At 46.9% G+C, this 17,796-nt stretch overlaps 1 protein-coding gene across 2 annotated transcripts in view; it reads right to left on the bottom strand.

Moving 5' to 3' along the window:
* APC (APC regulator of WNT signaling pathway) overlaps positions 1–17,796 on the bottom strand; it is a 140,223-nt gene that overhangs the window by 92,650 nt on the left and 29,777 nt on the right. For both annotated transcript variants that reach the window (XM_069962714.1, XM_069962712.1), the window contains exon 2: positions 386–531. The gene's annotated coding sequence lies outside the window, so the exon portion shown is untranslated. The remainder of the gene's footprint in view (positions 1–385; positions 532–17,796) is intronic.

Below are 17,796 nucleotides of genomic sequence, written 5' to 3' on the forward strand. Positions count from 1 at the left end.
CATGCAATTACCATATTGCGAGTAGCCACAGTGCAAGTTGTTGTCCTTGCACTGACACAATAGTATGGCCACTACAGGGATGGTTAAAAATTAAACAAGCTTCAACAATTGCATGAGGATCCTGAGCATTGGACATCACTTTCGTAGGCTGGATAACTTTTTTTTTTTTTTTAATAATAGCACATAAAGAAAAAAATTATACCAAACCTCTCTCCCTTCAACCCCCTCATCAGTGAGTGATGGCTGGCATTAAACTATGCAGCCTTTAACAGGATCTGTTTTTTGTCTGGCAGGATCTTGACAGGATCTTGTTTTGTCTACGGGCTGTGTTGGTGTCAGATGCACGTGAATGTAGAAATTCAAGCTTAATACAAGCAGTACTTACTGGAATGCTCTCCCTTTCCCTCTCTCGTCACAAATACTGAGCGAGTCGTTCATTACACCGTGTGTGCCCTGTTTCAGGCACACCTCCGATTCAGGTATTTTGTAATATTTCTAGAAAATCACTGTACCACCATATTGATTGAAGTGCTGTAAAACAAGATGCAGTAAAAAATAGTTATGTGGTATACACTTTAAAACTGCCCTTATTCATAATACACCACAATCTATAACATATATTAAGGGCCCTATAACACGGGACGATTATCGTGCGAAAAAAACGTAAAATAATTCGATTTTAAACGATAATCGTTCTGTGTAATTGCAGGCAACGATCGAAAAATCTTTTGTATGTCCTTGATCGTTGATTTAGATCTGAACCTAAAATTATCGTTACTCGTTCGCTTGCTCAAGCACATTGTTCATTGTTTTTCTGGGATCAGAAGGAATAAACGATCATAGTAACGATCATAATAACAATCATAGTAATGATCGTAACTAACAATTATCGTTCTGTGTATATGGTGAACTATTTCAGGTTAACGATAAACAATCTCGTTAATTGTTAATCGTTAAAAATCGCTGAGTGTAATAGGACCCTAACCCCTTGCCTCCGCAGCCTGTTTTGGCCTTAATGCCCAGGGACTGTACTCATATGCACCGCACTGTAATGAAGCAGCCGCGCTGCGCTGTCAATACAGCGCGGCGCATATGAGTACAGTTTCTCCCGCTCTTTACATCTTATCACAGATGCTGTTGAGGCGGGGAAGACTCCGTTACAGGCCTTCTTCGTTCGTGGACCATCAGGAACACGGACGTGCGAATACAGCCTTAGTGCGCCATGGCCTGTCTATGGGAGAGCGCACGCTCCTCCACTGCCGCCGCTCTCCGCTCAAAGAGGTTACATGTAACTTCTTCGAGCGTAGATCGGCGGCAGCGGAGGGGCGTGTGCTCTCCCATAGAGGCCAGTAAATTCTGCCTGATTTACTCAGTGTGAACATACCCTTAGTGCTCGTCAGAAGCACTTGCATTTAAAGATGCATTTGCAGCACCCGGAAGGCCCGATCGGTCACCAGGTGCCAGAAATGACGACAACTCAGGGGGCCCAGTGTATTGCAGGAGTGGGCCACCTGATGCGATAGTTACGCCCCTGATATGTACAGTTGCAAGTAAAAGTAAGCGAACCCTGGATCTCTGAATGAATTACTAATATGTGATCTAATAGTCAAAGTCACAATTATAGATAAAACACAAACAAAATCTAAAGTAAACCTATACACACACTCACAGTTATAGTTTTCACTAAACCCTTAGTAAACATCTACAATGCATGGAGAAAGAGCCTTATTAAGGAGGTATTTTGGACCATTCTTCCCTGCAAATATGTTTGAGTTCATTAATATGTTTGGCATGTCTTGTGCCCTCTTTAGGTCAGCCAAAGGTTCTTAATAGGGTTAAGGTCAGGTCTCTGGTCATTCAAAACACAACTGCTTTTCAACCATTCTCTAGTTGAATTTATTTTGTGCTTTATCTCACCGTCTCATTGCAGCAGCCAACGTCTCTTCAGCTTGAGGTCATGGATTGTTTCCCTTACACCACATCATTTTACAGGATAACATGCCTTTGAATACACTGTCGCCCTCAAAAATTACAGGACCTATAGTCCCCAAAGCAACGCTAACCCATGATGCCTCCTTTACCATACCTCACGGGTGGGATAAGGTTTTGGTGTTTGTATGCAGTGTTCCTTTTCCTCCAAACACAGCAACAAGCATTTACAAAGTTCCTCTATTGTCTCACCTGTCCACAGGACATTTTCCCGGGTGCATTGTGAAACGGGTGTATTATGATTATTATTATTTTAAATCAGCAGAGCTATACTTTGTAGTATTCTTCCATGGAGACATGTAAGTGTCAGAGGTGTTTGCAGAGTCTTTTGCGATTACTCCTGAGTTTTCTTTTGAGATTGCTCATTGCGCTGATAGAGTGATCTTAATAAGATGCCCACTCTTATGGTTAGACATAAGCGAATCTACAGTAGGAACAAGGCAATGCGCTTTGTTCCAATCTGCATTCTGCTCATCTAGCTGTGGGCTTTGAAGTCTGCTCTGCTCGATGCAGCTTCTCCCCGGGTGTTCGAAAAAGATGGATCCAGTCACTTTGTTTCTACTGTAGATTTGCTCATCTCTACTTATGGTGTGTTTATACAGAAAGATTATCTGACAGATTTTTGAATCAACAGCCAGGAATGGATTTGAAAAGGAAAAACTGAAAAATCTCAGTGTAAAGTACAAATTTATGCTGCTGCAGAGGGACACAGTGCGGTATTCTTAACTGTCCCACTCTGCTATAGCTCCCAGTTCCCCGCTGTCCGTCACAGTCATAATTTTTACAACATCCACTAGTGTGTCATTCCCACAGGAAATGGCGGCTCAGCATAGACAGTATAGAGCATAGAATAAAATCACTGCCACTTATAATTGTGTATTCCCAGTAATCTTTAACCCCTTAAGGACAGAGCCTGAAATGGCCTTAAGGACAGAGACAAATTTAATGAATATGACCAGTGTCACTTTATTCATTAATAACTTGGGAATGTTTTTACCTATCCGGCTGATTCTGAGATTGTTTTCTCGTGACATATTGTACTTTACATTTCTGGTAAAATGGAGTCGATACTCATAACAAATCTTTGTGAAAAACACCAAAATAACGTGATAAATTGTGAAAAAATGCATTTTTCCAACTTTGAAACCTTTCTGCTTATACAGAAAATGGTTATGCCACATAAATTATATATTAAATAGCATTAGCAACATGTTTACTTTATGTTGGCGGCATTTATTAAACTATATTTCATTTTTTTTAGACAATAGGAAGCTTAAAACATTAGCAGCAATTTTCCAAATTTTCTGTAAAATTTCAAAATCACATATTTTTAGGGACCTGTTCAGGTTCAAAGTGTATTTGAAGGGCCTGTATGTTAGAAAGCCCCACAACGCACCCCATTTCAGAAACTGCACCTCCCAAACTCTGCAAAAGCATATCCAGAAAGTGTTTTAACCCTTTAGGGGAGTCACAGAAATAAAAGCGAAGTGTGTAAGAAATTTGTAAATTTTTATTTTCTGTGCAGAGATTTTATTGTAATCCAATATCTTTCATAATGATAAACCTATTACCAGAGAAATGCACCCCAATAATTATTGCCCCGTTTCTGCAGTTTATAGAAATACCCCATATGTGACCCTATTGCGCTATTTGACGCAACCACAAGCCTCAGATATAAGGGAGCGCCTAGTGAATTTCAACGCCTCCGTTATATTTGGTCATTTTTGACTGTACCACTTCAGGTTGGCAGAGGCTCTGGGGTGCCAAAACCTAAAAAACACCCCTAAAGTGACACCATTTAGAAAACTACACCCCTCAAGGAATGTAACAAGGGGTGGGGTGAGCATTTGGACCCCACAGGTGCTTCGCAGATTTTCAGAACAATGTGGTGTAAAAAAGGAAAAATTCTATTTTGTACACTAAAATGTTGTTCTAGCCTTCATTTTTCATTTTTACAAGCGGATAAAAAAAAAAAAAAAAAACACCAAACATGTAGCGCAGTTTCTCCCGAGTACGGAAATACCCCACATGTGGACATAAAGTGCCAAGCGGGCGCAGGACGAGCCTCCAAAGGGAAGGAGCGCCAATTGGCCTTTGCAAGCTGGATTTTACTGGAATGGATTTTAAGGGTCATGTCGCAATTTTAGAGCCCTCGTGCTGCCAAAACACTGGAAACCCCCCACAAGTGACCCCATTCTGGAAACTACACCCCTCAAGGAATCTAACAAGGGTTGCAGTGAGCATATGGACCCCACTGGTGACGGGCACAAATGTGGAACAATGTGACGTGAAAGGGAAAAATGTCATTTTTTCACTTTCACGGCACAAATGTGGCCGTCATCAAGGGGTCCATATCCTCACTGCACCCCTTGTTAGATTCCTTGAGGGGTGTAGTTTCCAGAATGGGGTCACTTGTGGGGGGTTTCCAGTGTTTTGGCAGCACGAGGGCTCTGTACATGCGACATGGCGTTCATCATCCATTCTGGCCACATCCAGCCTGCAATATCCAAATGCCGCTCTTACCCTTCGGAGGCTTGCCCTGCGCCCACATGGCGCTTTATGTCCACATGTGGGGTATTTACGGACTCAGGGGGAATGTTCTACACATTTTGTGTGTTTTTTTTCTCTTTTTACCCCTTGTGAAAATGAAAAATTTAAGGCTAAAACAACAATATAGTGTAAAAAATGTAATATTTCATTTTCACGCCATATTGTTCCACATTTGTGCCCGTCACCAGTGGGGTCCATATGCTCACGAAAATACCCCACATGTGGATATAATGTGCCATATGGGCACAGGGCAAGCCACCAACGGGACAGAGCGCCATTTAGAGGCTGGAATGGAGGATGGAGGCCATGTCGCAATTAAAAAGCTCCTGTGCTGCCGGGACAGTAGAAACCCCCCACAAGAGACCCCATTATGGAAACTACACCCCATAAGGAATCTAACAAGGGGTGCAGTGAGCATATGGACCCCACTGGTGACGGGCACATAAGTGGAACATGTGCCATGAAAATAAAAAATAAAATTTTTTCATTTTCACGGCCCAAATGTGGCCGTCACCAGGGGGCCATATCCCCACTGCCCCCCTTGTTAGATTCCTTGAGGGGTGTAGTTTCCAGAATGGGGTCACTTGTGGGGGGTTTCTACTGTCCTGGCCGCACAGAGGCTTTGTAATTGCATCATGGTATCCTCTAATGGGAATGGCGGCCATACCTATTTAGCTGGGGAAAAGGGACCATTCTAATTTATTTGGGGGTATTAGGCCAATTATTAGTTTATAAGGTTGAAAATGACAGGTGTCCATCAAATTCAACCTGTGTTGATCCAGAGGAAGGCAAAAAACCCTTGTGAGGCAGACGACAGTAGCCTCATCACAGGGGAAAAATTCCTTCCTGACTCCATAATGGCAATCAGAATAATCCCTGGATCAACGTGACCCCTGGAATAGGAATAAGGGACAGAATTTAGATAATGTAGAACCCCAGTGATGTGTGGTACGCCTTGAAGCGATCCACTATGTAGAGGCCGGGGGGATCAGGACAGGCGTCACACTGGAAAATGGCGTCCTTCCTGATCCCCCTGTTACCCCACACTCTGCACTTCTTCTGGGGTCTCCTGTTTTCCAGTGTGCGGGACGTCACCTGGAAAATGTTGTCCTGGTGCGAAAAGGGGTCCTTCATATCCAGAAGCGCTGGGTCCGCTCCATGGCTGCTAAATATTAGGGCTCTATTACTGCTTCTGATATGTTCAGATCGTGCCGCAAGCTACAGTAGCTCAGGCAGCGAGGGACCGGAAGAGGGGGTGTTGGTATAAAAGTTATCCCCGTACAGGTGGTAACCTTTATCCAGCAGTGGGAAGATCAATTCCCGAACGATCTTCCCACTAACTCGAAAGATGGGGGGGGGGGGGGGGGGGGGCCATCTGGGGGCTGGATTCGGGTGTCCCTTCCTTCATACACTCTAAGGGTGCGTGCACACTGCGGAATGGCGAAGGATAACCCTTTGTGCATTCTGCAGATGGCACCCACCGGCGGGCTGATGCAGGCGTGCGTCTCCGCTCGTGTCACACTCCATTATATGCACGGGCGGATTCCGCCCTCTGTCCGAAGAATGAACGTGTTCATTCTTTGGACGGACGACGGAATCTGCCCGTGCATAGAATGGAGTCTATGACACGGGTGGAGACGCGCGCCTCCATCAGTCCGCCGGCGGGTGCCAGCTGCGGAATGCACAAAGGGTTATCTTTCGCCATTCCGCAGTGTGCACGTACCCTGGATCTGTAAGTGTACCCTGAGGTACGAGTTTGTAGAATTTCACGCCATACCGTGATCTCTTATTGGGACGGTACTGGCGGAAAAGACGTGTCTGGGGGGCAGCGTACGCTACGCTACCCCCAGACACGTCACTGGATGATGAGGATGATGAGGAGGATGAGTGGAGGAACGAAGGATCCTACCCATTCATCCTCACTGGCTGTTTCGGTGTCGGAGGCAATAATAGCGTATGTGTCCGACGCCGAAAACACCCTGGGGGCCATCTTTATACGGGGATTGGTATATGGGGTATGTAAATGTGTAGTGGTGTAGTGTAAAACTTTATTCCATGTAGTGTGGTGTAGTGTAGTGTTTTTTACTTGTTTTTTTGACAGTAAGAAAAAATATCCCTACGCCAAGAAAGGAGCTGCTGATAAATGCCGCACTTATGTGCGGCACTTATCAGCAGACAGTGGCGGTAGGATATAGGGGGGAAAAACGCCCCTACGCCAAAAAGGAGGAGTTGCTGATTAGCGGCGCACTTACGTGCGATGCTGATCAGCACTCAGCGGCGTTAGGGCGCAAAAAAAGAAAAAAAACATTGGGAAAAAAAAATCTTTTTAACCCAAAGCAACTGATCAGTGAATGATATTCACTGATCAGCCGCTAGGGGGCAGTAGAGCGACGCTGCCGGAGATTGCCGAGACCCGCCGACCCGATCGTTTCCGAAGATTTCCGACACTGGACGACCGAACCCGGAAGTGAAGCGAAGAAGACGCGAGGACGGCGCGGACCGCAGATCTTCGCTCCGGACGCCCAGATCAGGTGAGTATGGTACACCTGCACCACACACACCTGTTCTGCACCCCTCAGCTACCTAGCTGAGGGGTGCAGAATCCGACAAAACTGTTTTTTTACAGTTTGATCGCCATGATGGGCCGGCCGGTACTGGCCGGCCTATCATGGCGATCGTGGGGGTGGCATCGGTGCCATCTTTGGTGGGGACACTTATGGCGATTGGTGCCATCTCGGACAGCACCAATCGCCATTGCTTTCCGGGTCACCGATGACCCGGAAAGCTGTTTTTAGCTGCTACATGCTGATCTGTATTGATCAGCATATAGCAGCGATCGTTGGCACGGGAGGGGTTAATCACCCCCCGTGCCGACGAGCAGAGATTGCCTGCTATACATTATAGCAGGCCATCTTCCCCGACCGCTGTGTGTGAACACACAGCGATCGGGGAAACATCGGGCGTAAGTATACGCCCGTTTGCGTTAAAGCCCACCCTGCGGGGGCGTATACTTACGCCCGATGTCGTTAAGGGGTTAATATTGCTCACTGCCAGGGGAATTCACTAAAACATAACGTTTATTATATTACTAGAAAATGTACCCAGCCTTGCCCGGGTATAAAGTTCCAGTGTGTTAATTAGATTTGCTCCAAGGTCGCCCAGAAGGACGATCTATACCCTTGTTTTTTTGTTAAAGGGGAAATCACCAGGAGCCTTATATTCCCCTTTATACGCTATATACCTCGACAGTTCTGCACTGTTTATGTAAATTGTAGCTTATGCACATTAGAAATAAACTAAAAACTTAAAACATCCTAAATATCTAATAGCCAAACTGAGATGTCATGTGATCAGACTGTGTACAGAGCCTGGTTATATACAACATTGGCAGTTTTATATACAGAGACTTTTATATACAACATTGTCAATGTTATATACAGCCTGGTTATATGCAACATTGGCAGTGTTATACAGTATACAGCCTGGTTATATACAACATGGACAGTCTTAGTGGAGGTCCTGTATACCTGTAGTGTATAGTTCTGGGGTCTTGTATACCTGTTCTGTGTAGTTTGAGGGTCCCCCCGCCGACCGCAGACCATAAGTAAGGTGTGTGTGTGCAGAAAACCTGCAGCTTATAAAAATAAGTGCATGTACAATCTTGTGTCATCATAATCTGGCCCTCTTAGGCACTACCTTTTATCCTTGATGAGGACAACACAGAAAAGATTTCAAAGTTTCTAATACTGTATACACTCCCTTCACATGCAGGTAGCCCCCGTACTGTGTACAGTCCCCCCCCCCCTGCAGGTACTCCTATACTGTATACACTCCCTCCCTGCAGGTAGCCCCCATATTGTATAGACTCTCCCCAGGTAGCCCCCATACTCTATACACCCCCCAACCATGTGGGTAGCTCCTATACTCTATACACTCCCCCACCACTTGCAGATAGCCCCCATACTCTATACACTTCCCCCCACTTGCAGGTAGCCTCCATACTCTATACACTCCCCCCTTGCTGGTAATTTATATATTGTATACACTCCACCCCGTAGGTAGTCCCTATACTGTATACACTCCACCCCGTAGGTAGTCCCTATACTGTATACACTCCACCCCGTAGGTAGTCCCTATACTGTACACACTCCACCCCGTAGGTAGTCCCTATACTGTATACACTCCACCCCCCCAGGTAGCCCCCATACTGTATACACTCCCCCCCTCCTTGCAGGTAGCCCCCATACTGTATATACTCCTCCCGGCAGATATCCCCCATACTGTACACACTGCCCCCCTTGCAGATGGCCCCCATACTGTACACACTGCCCCCCTTGCAGATGGCCCCCATACTGTACACACTGCCCCCCTTGCAGATGGCCCCCATACTGTATACACTCCCCTCTGCATGGAGCCCCCATGCTGTACAAACTCCCCTCTGCATGTAGCCCCCATGCTGTACAAACTCCCCTCTGCATGTAGCCCCCATGCTGTAATACTCCCCCCTGCAGGTAGCCCCCATGCTGTATACACTCCCCCCTTCAGGTAGCCCCCCTTGCTGTATACACTCCCCCATTCAAGTAGCCCCCCTTGCTGTATACACTCCCCCATTCAAGTAGCCCCCATGCTGTATACACCCCCCCCCCAGGTAGCCCCCATGCTGTATACATACCCTAACACCCCTTTACTGTATACATTCCCCAACACCCCCACCCGGCAGGTAAGCCCCTTACTGTATACACTGTATATACACTGAACACTGTTAAGGTACCTTCACACCTATGACACTACATACTTGCAGCGGGATTGACATCCTGCTGCAAGTATGTAAATTAACCCCCTTGGCGGCCGGAGCGTAACTTACACTGACAGACGCAGCCATCATCCCGCCCGCACAGACCACTGTTAGATGATGCAGGCTCCCCTCCAGTGTGCTCAGCGCTGTGCTGCCGGGCACAGCTCTCTCCTCACGGCCGGGCGGGATGATGGCTGCGTCTGTCAGTGTAAGTTACGCTCCAGCCACCAAGGGGGCTAATTTACTCGCAGCGAGTATATTGTGTCATAGGGTTGAATAACACTGGATCGGCAGAGGATTTCGATGTGAATTTGCAGCGTGAAATCCGCTGCGGATCCGGTAGGTGTGAAGGCGCCCTTAGGGTATAAACCCACACACCGTATATGCAGCGTATTTACTGCTGCGATACGCAGCAAACTCGCAGCAGATTAGATCTAAATAACTGAACACAGCATCAAATCTGTACCAACAAATCTGCTGCGTATTTGTTATAAATACGGTGTGTGGGTTTATACCCTAAGGGTGCCTTCACACCTACCGACTCGCAGCATTAATAACGCTGCAAGTCGGCTAGGTCCTGGCAGATCATTGTCAGTACATACACGCAGCGGTCTGAACAACCGCTGCGTGTATGTAAATCTGCTGGCCACTTAACCCCTTCTGATGCCGGCCAGCCGCCTCCTGCTCAGCTCTGTATACATTACCTCCTCGCTCCACGGGTTCCTGCTCTCCCGCCCGGCCAATCAGTGTGTTGCCCTGCCGCAGCCACTGATTGGCCGGGCGGGAGAGCAGGACGCCGGGACCCTGTGGAGCGAGGAGGTAATGTATACAGAGCTGAGCGGGAGGCGGCCGGCCGGCATCAGAAGGGGTTAAGCGGCCGGCAGATTTACATACACGCAGCGGTCGTTCAGACCACTGCGTGTATGTACTGACAGTGATCTGCCAGGACCTAGCCGACTTGCAGCGTTAACGCTGCGAGTCGGTAGGTGTGAAGGCACCCTTACTGTATTTATTTCTGTGGATCTGTTGTGAGGCAGCCGCCCTAGCAACCAATCAGATCCCAGCTCCCTGTGAAAATGAAAGTAGTAATCCTATTGGTTGCTAAGGCTACCAACTGCCGTTTCAGCTGCAGCTAATTATATCACCTGTGTGTGCAGTGTGGGGTCCGGACACAGCTGGAAACAAAATATCCAAGTATAATATCTATAAAAGCATCCTACACATGCCAGTATGGTGACCGGACTTACATTTCCACATGTGCCAGTATAATAACCAGGCTTACTTATCCACAGACCAGTGTATTGTAAGGAAGGAGACACTATGGATGGGGGTCCCTATCCCTGCAGGTGACACTATAACCGGTGACTCGGGGCTGGCAGATGATGGACGTGTGGGTAAACGTGGGTAGGTCTATCTAGCCCTACCTATCGTGCCCTGCTGTAACCTGCCCTAAGCAGAGTTAACGTCGTGAAAAGGACGACCCCGCACCGGGTCCTATCCCTTACTCTCCTGGTTGTCCCTCTATACTAGTGGAGGCTGACTGTCTCACTGGAGGTCCCTAGGCTGACTAGAATTACTAATGCCGATAGCGGAACGTTAGTGTATAAACATAATCCTCAGATACCAAACCCCAGTAGACGTAAAAATCACAGACAAATCAAGGAGAGGAGATAGTGGGTCAGGGATGTGTAGAGGAAAAGAAAAAAAGACAACAACAATGTGCTTATTAGAGGGTGATTACATCATTATAGTAAGATATCCCATATATTATGATCTGGTCCCTCTTATTCCAGCATACCGTGTTGTACATGTATAAACCATACAGATGTACATATATTGCCGTTACACAATTGGTCTGCTGCAAAACAACTCAAGATATAGGTACCGAGGTCTGTAGATGCCACTGCACCAGACACTTTAGCTGATTATTTGCACAGAAAGGCCGAGACTCTGAGGCCCCCTTCACACGTCCGTGTCAGTTTTTACTGTCAGGAAATCCTGATCAGGAGGCCACAAATGTCATCAGGAAAGTATCAGGATTTCCTGACAGTAATCCGTTTTTACCATCAGGAAACCATCAGGAAAAACCTTCAGGTTTCCTGATCAGAAGAAAAAAAGGGAGATGTAGTTCTGCAAACTGGATGGTCACAGCTTGCAGAACTACAACTCCCATAATGTCGGCTGACAGGTCATGATGGGAGTTGTACTTCTGCAGCGTGTAGCTATCCAGGTTGCAGAAGTACAACTCCCATCATGACCTGTCAGCAAGACATGGTGGGAGTTGTACTTCGGCAACCTGGATGGCCACAGGCTGCAGAAGTACAACTCCCATTATGGCCTCTCAGCAGGACATGGTGGGAGCTTTACTTCTGGGGGGGGGGGGGGGGGGGGCCATCTCACCTGTCCTGGTTCCTGGTCTTCTGATGTGGAACCAGGTCAGGATACAGCACTGCCGCGGCGGCGCCGATCCGAGGTCCGGGGGGATGTGTGCGGTGTCGGGCTGCTGGACGAGGAGACCGGGCGCGGGTCGCTACTCTGAGGTCCGGGGCAGGGGGTGGTGTGCCGCTGGGTAAGCGGTCCGGGCGCCGGCCGCTACTCCGAGGTAAGGGGGGGGGTCTGGCGGAGATTTATCGTGCCGCTTAGTGAGGTCCGGGGGGGTGGGGGGTGGGGGGGGGGGGGGGGGGGGAAGGGGGTTAGCTGGTTTGCGCTACTCTGAGCTACGGGGGTGGGGTGGAGGGGGTGCCGATGGGTGAGCGTGCCGGTCGCTACTCTGAGGTCCGGGGGGGGGGGGGGGGGGATTGGGTGACGATGGGTAAGCGGTCCGTGCGCAGGCCGCTACTCTGAGGTCCGGGGGGGGGGGGGGGGGGGGGGTGCCACTGGGTGAGGACTCCGGGCGCGGCCCCAGGAAGCAGGAGGCCGGGGGAGCAGAAGTGGACGGCAGCAGTGAGTTATGCGGGTGGTGGGGGGGTGCGCCGGTAACCCGGAATCGCGGGCACTTTCCTGATATACATCAGGAAAGTGCCCGTGATTCCGGCGCCCCCCATAGGCTTTTATGGGGGCGTCCGGGCCGGAATTCCAGACAAAAATAGGACATGTCCTATTTTTTCCGGACCTATTTTCCGGAACGGACACCCTTCCGGAAAAATCCGGAAGGGTGTCTGTGACCAATTAAAGTCTATGGGTCCGGAAATCGGTCCGGATTTCCTGATAGGAAATCCGGATGGTTTTTCCGGACGTGTGAAGGGGGCCTGAGGGGCATTAGTTTGCAACTGCACTTTACTGAATTAGCGGCAGATCATTAGACACTTTTTATCTGACTAGCTGTTAAACGCATTTGCACTTTATGGAAATAGCCACAGAGTACTAAAACACTTTATGTAAGGCCAGGCAATGTAGGCAATAAGACAGTTTAGCACCACTGTGCAAGTTATAGGTACTTCTGTCAGATTATTTTATTGTTATATAGTTTTGTATTCTTTATGTATTTTTTATTTAAATTTACATTAGTGTTTGATACCCGATTTTGTATTTTCCCTCTGATGAATTTGGTTACCCAGAGGAAACGTGACACGTCAAGATACATGTAGACAATATAGAAAGACTGCAAACCGTACGCAATTTATAGGACCTCAATTACTGGGCTACACTTATTGTTAGTCCGAGTAGCAGAGCGGTCTCTACGCGTTTCTTTTACCCCCATGAATCATCAGGAGACCTAGTGGGAGTCTGGTGTAAGACATCTGTAGCTGCGATAGACATGATGCCACGATGATGACTGTCAAGCATCATAGACGTTCCAGCTGTGTTTATTCATTTTTCCACTGGACTTGGTGGTAGGTTTCATTCTTTTTGTATTTGTTTTGTTTATCACTTTGGGTGATCACTTTGATTTTAATAATATTATAAACATTAAAGGGGTATTCCCCCCAAGAGCAAAAAAAATGAAATGCTCCCAAACCTAGCTGGTCTTACTCACCAAGCCCCCGAGTATTTTGAGCCGTCCCCAGTCTTTCTAGCTGCTGCCGTTCCAGAGTTACAAGTTTTTCTAAAAGATGGTCTATAATCAAGATAGCAAACTACATTTCCCATCATGCAATGCTTATGTCTGATGATTGTGTAGCAGAGCTGAGTTGGTGTTGGGGATGTAGCAGAGCCGAGTTGGTGTTGAAGATGTAGCAGAGCCGAGTTGGTGTTGAAGATGTAGCAGAGCCGAGTTGGTGTTGAAGATGTAGCAGAGCCGAGTTGGTGTTGAAGATGTAGCAGAGCCGAGTTGGTGTTGAAGATGTAGCAGAGCCGAGTTGGTGTTGAAGATGTAGCAGAGCCGAGTTGGTGTTGAAGATGTAGCAGAGCCGAGTTGGTGTTGAAGATGTAGCAGAGCCGAGTTGGTGTTGAAGATGTAGCAGAGCCGAGTTGGTGTTGAAGATGTAGCAGAGCCGAGTTGGTGTTGAAGATGTAGCAGAGCCGAGTTGGTGTTGAAGATGTAGCAGAGCCGAGTTGGTGTTGAAGATGTAGCAGAGCCGAGTTGGTGTTGAAGATGTAGCAGAGCCGAGTTGGTGTTGAAGATGTAGCAGAGCCGAGTTGGTGTTGAAGATGTAGCAGAGCCGAGTTGGTGTTGAAGATGTAGCAGAGTTGGTGTTGAAGATGTAGCAGAGTTGGTGTTGAAGATGTAGCAGAGCAGAGTTGGTGTTGAAGATGAAGCAGAGCAGAGCTTGAACATGTAGCAGAGCAGAGTTGGTGTTGAAGATGTAGCAGAGCCGAGTTGGTGTTGAAGATGTAGCAGAGCCGAGTTGGTGTTGAAGATGTAGCAGAGCCGAGTTGGTGTTGAAGATGTAGCAGAGCCGAGTTGGTGTTGGGGATGTAGCAGAGCCGAGTTGGTGTTGGGGATGTAGCAGAGCCGAGTTGGTGTTGGGGATGTAGCAGAGCCGAGTTGGTGTTGGGGATGTAGCAGAGCCGAGTTGGTGTTGGGGATGTAGCAGAGCCGAGTTGGTGTTGGGGATGTAGCAGAGCTGAGTTGATGTTGAAGATGTCGCCTGCGGCAGCACCCGACCCCCCGCCCCGTCTTACGGACAGCCATCATCACCCAGGCCTCACCAATGGCAGCACGTTCCTCCCCCCCCCTCTCACCCGCGGTAGCACCATCCCAGTATAGTGCTGTCTATGCTGAGCGTCCATATCCTGTGGGAACAACACATCAGTGGAAGTTTGAAAGATTATGACGGTGGTGAAAAGTGAGGAGCCCAGCAACTGGCAACTGCTATGGAGCAGGACAGGTAAGTATACTGCACTGTTGTCCCCCGCAGCCACAACAACACCATACTTTATGCCAGACCACCCCTTAAACCCCTTGCCTCCGCAGCCTGTTTTGGCTTAATGCCCGGGGCCTATTTTTCAAATCTGACCAGCCTCTCTTTATGGAGTTATAACTCGGAGCCAGTGTAGCAGTGCAGACATGGAGAGGCAAGTTAGGATTCTTTATAAAGTTTCCCCCTGCCAAAAAAAAAATAAAAAATCCTGGCCTTTTCCTTAAGGGTCGTTTTTACACAGATTTATCTGACAGATGTTTGAAGCCAAAGCCAGGAACAGACTATAAACGGAGATCATATAATAAAGAAAAGACTGAGATTTCTCCTCTTTTCCAATCCATTCCTGGCTTTAGCTTCAAAGATCTGTCAGCTAAATCTGTCTGTGTAAAAGGGCTCTTAGGATATGTTTCCACAACATATTAAAGATCGAAACGATTGGCCGCTGTTGATAAACAATGGCCGGAAATAATGTTCATGAAGATTTTTTTCCACATTTTAGCAACGGCTGTTCTTTGTGATCTTTAGTATGTTGTGGGAACATAGTCTAAAGCTGTATTGTTTGGTACCAATGCATAGAAATAGTTTTAGCTTTGGCTGTCCAGGCATGATGGGAGTTGTAGTTTTGAAACAGCAGGAGAGCCAAGGTTCCCTACACCTAGATTGTAAAATTATCCTGAGATCTTGCAGTTGTCTTTCTCACCACTGAGGCTAAAACTAAGCTGAGACTCCCTTTGCTTCCTGTGGTGATGATAAAACGCTGCTGTAAAGTGATCTGTCCAGCATTGCAGCAACACATGACACCAGCAGAGGAGACAATAGAAGCTCCCTTTGGAATGACCTTTCCAGAGGCCACAGAGCGCACTCGGTAATGTTTCACGTTAAAGGGGTTGTCCGGCGATAAAAAATTATTCACAGAATAACACACATTACAAAGTTATACAACTTTGTAATGTATGTTATGTCTGTGAATGGCCCCCTTCCCCGTGTCCCCCCACCCCCCACCCGTGTACCCGGAAGTGTGGTGCGCTATACATACCTGTCTCCGATCCTCAGCAGTGACGTCTTCTTCGGGCGGCCAGCGGATCTTCCCGAGTGCTGGCCGCCCTTTGCAGCGTCATCCGAAGCTCAGCCGCGATTGGCTGAGCATAACTGTGCTCAGCCAATCGCAGCTGAGCAGCTGATGACGTGGCCGCGTCATCAGCCGCTCAGCCGCGATTGGCTGAGCACAGTTATGCTCAGCCAATCGCGGCTGAGCTTCGGATGACGCTGCAGAGGGCGGCCAGCACTCGGGAAGATCCGCTGGCCGCCCGAAGAAGACGTCACTGCTGAGGATCGGAGACCGTGGTCGGCACGTGACAGGTATGTATAGCGCACCACACTTCCAGGTACACGGGTGTGGGGGGGTGGGACACGGGGAAGGGGGCCATTCACAGACATAACATACATTACAAAGTTGTATAACTTTTATTAATAATTTTTTTATCGCCGGACAACCCCTTTAATATCAAGAGGACAGACTGTCTATTATCATATATGTCCATAAATGCTGTTAAAAACAGCTTAGGCAAGACGGCAGCCCCCATAACAATGTACAAAAAATGTGAATTGAAAAAATATTACAGTCAGAAAATATAAACAGATTAGAATAAAAGTTTTAGTATCTTTAATCAGTGAAAAGAAAAAATCTAGGCGACACATTCCCTTTAACCGAAACACATTTTGCCAATGTAGGCTACATTTACACATCCGCAAATTTGCAGACAATATTGACGGTGAAGGAATGTAATGGATTCCTTCCCCACCCGGCATTATGTGTCAAAATCATGCTGGCAGCGGGGAAACTCTATGAATTGGTGTGGTTCTGTCACTACAGAAATCCAAAACAAAGCATACACCTACTAATCTGTGCTTAACCCCTTCGTGCTGCAGCTAGTTTGGGCCTTAATGACCAGGCTAATTTTTCAAAATCTGACCTGTCTCACTTTATGCTCTTATAGCTCAGTGATGCTTTAACGTATGCTAGCGATTCTGAGATTGTTTTTTCGTCACATATGGCACTTTATGTTAGTGGCAAAATTTGGTCACTATTTTGTGTGTTTTTTGTGAAAAACATCAAAATATCATGAAAAATTGAAAAAATTTGCATTTTATGAACTTTGAAATTCTCTGCTTCTAAAAAAAGAAAGTCGTAGCACATAAATTAGTTACTAAGTCACATTACCAATATGTCTTCTTTATTCTGGCATAATTTGGTAAACATATTTTACTTTTTTAGGGTGTTATGGGGCTTAGAAATTTATCAGCAAATTATCACATTTTTGTGAAACTGATTTTTTTAGGGACCAGTTCTTTTTTTAAATGGATTTAGAAGTCTGGTATCCTGAAAACCCCCATAAGTGACCCCATTTTGGAAACTACACACCTTAAAGAATTAATCTAGGGGTATAATGAGCATTTTAACCCTACAGGGGCTGGAGGAAAGTATTCACAATTAGGCAGTAAAAAAAATTGAAAATTTTAATTTTCCAATAATATATACGTTTAGATTAAAGTTTCTCATTTTCAAAAGGAATATGAGACAAAAAGCACCCCAAAATTTGTAATGCAGGTTCTCTTGAGTACAATGGTACCCCATATGTGGGCGTAAACCACTGTATGGGCACACAGCAGGGCTCAGAAGGAAGGGAGCGCCAATTAGCTTTTCCAATGCAGATTTTGCTGAAGAAGTTTCTGAGCGCCAGGTGCGTTTGTAGTGCCCCTGTAGTGTCAGCAGAGAGAAAACCCCCCATATGTCACCCCATTTTGGAAAGTACACCCCTCAAAGAATTCATCTTGGTGTGTGGTGACCATTTTGACCCCACAGGTATTACAGGAAAGTATTCAAAAGAAGACAGTAAAAATGAAAAACTTGAATTCTTCCAATAATATGTTCGTTTAGTTTGAAATTTCTCAATTTCACGAGGAACAAGAGGAAAAAAGTACCACAAAATTTGTAACGCAGGTTCTCCTGAGTACAATGGTACCCCATATGTGGGCGTAAACCACTGTATGGGCACACAGGAGGGCTCAAAAGGGAAGGAGCGCCAATTAGCTTTTTCAATGCAGATTTTGCTGAAGAAGTTTCCGAGTGCCAGGTGCGTTTGCAGAGCCCCTGTAGTG

The sequence above is a fragment of the Dendropsophus ebraccatus genome, chromosome 3 (assembly GCF_027789765.1).
Source record: "Dendropsophus ebraccatus isolate aDenEbr1 chromosome 3, aDenEbr1.pat, whole genome shotgun sequence".
In the NCBI taxonomy this organism is placed as follows: domain Eukaryota; kingdom Metazoa; phylum Chordata; class Amphibia; order Anura; family Hylidae; genus Dendropsophus; species Dendropsophus ebraccatus.